Source organism: Neltuma alba, unplaced genomic scaffold (assembly GCF_004799145.2).
Source record: "Neltuma alba isolate B1F8T4 unplaced genomic scaffold, ASM479914v2 tig00001468_pilon, whole genome shotgun sequence".
Lineage (NCBI taxonomy): Eukaryota > Viridiplantae > Streptophyta > Magnoliopsida > Fabales > Fabaceae > Neltuma > Neltuma alba.
In genome coordinates this window covers 37,792-42,423 of record NW_021632474.1, presented here as the reverse complement: position 1 = coordinate 42,423, position 4,632 = coordinate 37,792, and the positions used below count along the sequence as shown (strand labels likewise).

Below are 4,632 nucleotides of genomic sequence, written 5' to 3'. Positions count from 1 at the left end.
AACCTAATTCTTGAGTTGGTTTTGGTCCTAAATATAAGACTCATTTTTCATATTTATCAATTTTCTCTAAATTACCCCTATAGATACTCCCTCAACCATAATCAAGTAGAAGAGGAAGAGGAGACATTAAGAAAGATGATTATGGTGTTTTAGGAAAAATATGTCACTTTTCTTATAATTAACTAAATTACCTAATTTTCTTAATCTAATCAAATTAGTTAAATGGGTCTTATATTAGAAACCGGAGGAGTATAATGTAATATAATACATACATAATTAAATTATATATATTATCAATTTTAATTAAAAAATTAAATTTTAAAAATATATTTATGAATTAGTGTCATTCGAAATTAATATTATATTAAGAATATTTTTTTTAAAAATAAAACATTATAAAATAAATAATAAAACAATATTTAATAATTATTTTGTTATAAAAATACTTATGATTAAAATTATCATATAGTTTATTTTTAGTTTCTAATAATATATATGCATATATATAATTGTTTGTATAAAAGAATAATATATATGTATTTAATTTTGTATAATAAGTTTGTAAGTTCTTTACAGCTTAACTGGTGAAGCTGCGTGCGTACACAAAAAAGATCTTTGGTTCGAGCAGTAGAAAAGTCAATGTTGTGTGAGGTGAGTTAAAAGAATTTGGAGTTCAAGTATGGAAAAAGTACAGTGAAAAATTAAATAAGTTAAGCCAAATGGTCGGAATGCATAAATTAGGCTTTGTTTGGGTGACACCCCAAACCATGGTTTGGGGAATAAATCACCCAACACCCACCCAAAACCAAAACCATGGTTTTGGCTCCAAAACCATGATTTTGAAAAAAGCAAAAATTTTTTGCTTTTGGAGAAAAAAGGGAGAGTGTGAGAGCCCATAGGATATGTATCTTGTTATTTTTTTTATAAACATATTTTTTTATAAACATATTTAATCTTATATTTTATAAATATATATACATATTAATTATTTATTAATTATATTATCTTATGTATTATTAATTATGTTAATAAAAAATATATTATTAACAATTTTATTCCTTCAAATTAAAATATATCATAAAATCTATTTTTTCTGTAATTATCATATTAACTTATGTCTTTTTTTTAATAATTTGTATATATATAAAGTGCTTCTGATAACAACTATCCAAACACTCTCACTTCTCAAAATCACTTTTTCATAAAATCTATTCTTTCCAGAATCTATTCTCCAGAATCACTTTTCCAAACCATAGTTTGGTTTCATCCAAACACACCCTTACTCATGAGAAGATATCATTCATTACAAACACACACCCAAAATTGAAACACAAGCGCACGAAATATTTATTCACTTTCAAAGAAAGCCAATTTAGTTTGACAAATGAAAATCGACAAACAATTACGAGAATTAAAAGTAGGAAAAACAGAATTACAAAATTAAAACCCTTTCATATCCCGTGTAAATTATTTTTCCATTTCAGTGCAATTTCAGATAGCGCCTTTGTAGAAGAACCATTTGCTTTGAGTGCATTATCAGAAGCATACCTTAAATCCTTCATTCTCTTACGAATCTCCTTACCTTCTTCACCTTCCATCAAACTCTACCAATTTAGCAGTCTCCTCCCTCTCTACTAAGCCATTTTCATTCACTTTAGGCCTCAAAGCAACCTTAAGACCATCAGTTAACAAAACAGCATTCATCTTCTGCTCTGCAAACAGTTGCCAGGCAATTATTGGCACTCCCTTCTGTATACTCTCAAGTGTGGAGTTCCAACCACAATGACTCAAGAACCCACCAATGGAACCATGTCTCAGGATTGAAACTTGAGGTGCCCAAGAAGGAATAACAAAACCTTGCTCTTTGGTTCTCTCCAAGAAACCTTCTGGTAAGAAATCTAAAGGATTCTCATTTGTAGAACCAAGGTAAGCAGCATTCACCGACTTATTTGGTGCTCTAAGAACCCATAAGAACCTCTGGCCACTCAGTTCCAAGCCAAAAGCCAACTCATTGATTTGTTCTTGAGATAAGGTCCCACCACTTCCAAAAGAAACGTATAGAACAGAGTCAGGTGGTTGATTCTCCAACTACTTCAGACACTCAGACCCGTTTTCTTCACTGTCTGGCCCGGTTTGAGTGATGGGTCCGATCGGATACACAGGTGGATAACCACTTTCTTTCTGTATCAAGGATCTCATAGTCGTTTCTTCCATCTCCGTGAAGCTGTTAACCAATAAGCCATCAACAGATAACAAAGTCTTGCTTCGTCGGAGAAACATTGTGTAAGCTTCACTGGACCGAGTTTGAACCGGGTCTGGGAAATCTTCACCATAGAGTGGGAGACAACCTAGGATCTGAATAGGTTCTGGTACGTCTCTGAACTCACTAGATATCTCATCGTGGAGGATCGGAAAATAGAGGCAGAAGGAAAGCGTTGAAGCAGCTGAATAGAAGTAAATGAAAGATAAAATGTTTAGTTCCTTTGCGAAACTTAGTACCTCAATTGCAAAAGGGTCTGCAACTACAGCAGCCAAACGATACTTGGAATTCAAGGACTTCAATTCATGCTGTAGGGATGGCAAAGACTTGGCCACTGTGAGTTGAATTTGGACTGCTAAGTTAGCATCTTTGGGCAGGTCTTGTTTGTTGATTGGAGGAAGAAAACTGAATTGGATGTTTGAAGGAAGATTCTAAAGGTAGGCTATGGAGGTAGAAGGAGGACATTCTTGTGAGGGGATGATGAATGTGACATGAAATCTGGGTGAAGATGAACAAGTCGCCTGGAGAACTCAAGAACAGGAATCAGATGGCTAAAGCCGGGACTGGGAACAACAGCTATGTGTGTTGTTTTCTCCATGAAAATTTGGAAACAAAGCCTTAAGATCGATGAAGAGTTGGATTGACACTTGTAAATTTGTTGATTTCTGGGTTTGATGTCTTTCAAGATTTGATGGGCTTATATAGAAGATGTGTTATCCAAACCATTAGGGGGGGTTTTCCAAAACATAATTTGGAGAATAACTTTTTTGGAGAAAAGTTATTTTTGAAAATAGATTTTGAAAGAATAGATTTTATGGAAAAATGATTCTGATAAAATTACACTATTTAAATAGTTGTTATCAAAAACACTTTTTATATGTATAAATTACTAAGGGGCTGTTTGGATATCACCTCAAACCATGGTTTTGGTCCAGAGATTCCCAAACAGGTGAAAAAAAAATTTGTAGCTGTTAGTGTGGGCCCTAACGTTGCAGGACAAATCAGCCCTCAATTATTCACTCCTTTCTTCAACCCATCAAAAGCCTTCAGTACTTCACTCTATCAGGAGCCTTCGGTCCTTCACATTTTTAAATATATATACACATATATATATATTCACATTTTTAAAGCAAATTAATATTTTTTCTGCTAGAAAAGAATCATTTTTCTATAAACATATTTAATCTTATAATTTATAAATATATATACACATATTAATTATTTATTAATTATATTATCTTATATATTATTAATTATGTTAGTAAAAATTATTTTATTAATAATTTTATTTCTTCAAATTAAAATATATTATAAAATTTATTCTTTATATAATTATCATATTAACTTATGCTTTTTTTAGTAATTTGCACTTGTAAAAAGTGCTTTTGATAACAACTATCCAAACACCCTCACTTTATCAGAATAACTTTTTTACAAAATCTATTTTGCACAAAATCTATTCTCCTCAGAATCTATTCTCCAAACTATGGTTTGGTTTCATCCAAACACCCCATAAAAAGGATATAAGTTAATATAATAATTACATAAAAGATAGATTTTATAATATATTTTTATTTGAAGTAATAAATTTGTTAATAATATATTTTTTGCCAACATAATAAATAATATATAAAAAACGCAATTAATAAATAATTAATATGTGTATGTGTATTTATAAAATATAAGATTAAATATTTTTTTAGAAAAATAATTATTTTTTGCCAACAGAAAAATATTATTTTGCCTTAAAGATTTTAAACTTGAAATCCCATAACATTTTTTCACAACTAATTTTTTTTAACAACATACCACCTCCAATTTTAATATAAGAACTATTTTGATATTCAATTTGATTCTAAATATAAAATTTCAATCTATTTTGTTTCTCATATTTATATATATATTTTAAAGTAGTCATTATAATAGTTATACATATTAAATGTTTCATCAAATGGTACTTCTAGCTAATACACGTGATTAGAAAGAATATTTTAGGAAATACAACACCTATTTATTACAAATAACTAATTTAACTAGTTTTTTTAACTTAATAAAATTAATTAACTAGCTCTTCTATTAAGGACCAGAGGTAGTATTACAATGTAAACAAAAAAAGGACCATATTTTCAAAAAGCACTTTTTTCTTTTTTGCTTTTTATGAAACCATAATTTAAGTGGATCAAACCATAATTTTTAAGCCAAACTATAGTTTTATTAAAAATATAGGGTGTTTGGCAACTTTTTGGACCAAACTATGGTTTGGGATCTAAAAGTAAGTTTGGCAAGTTTGCCAAACACCACCTATTTAGAGGCTTCTCTACCGACCGGCAGCCTAGGATGTGGTGGGACCAACGGGGCGGCTGTTTTCCTCT

At 30.2% G+C, this 4,632-nt stretch overlaps 1 pseudogene; it reads right to left on the bottom strand.

The window, feature by feature from the left end:
* Positions 1–1,325: 1,325 nt before the first annotated feature.
* Positions 1,326–2,858, bottom strand: LOC114757352 (hydroquinone glucosyltransferase-like; annotated as a pseudogene).
* Positions 2,859–4,632: the final 1,774 nt, after the last annotated feature.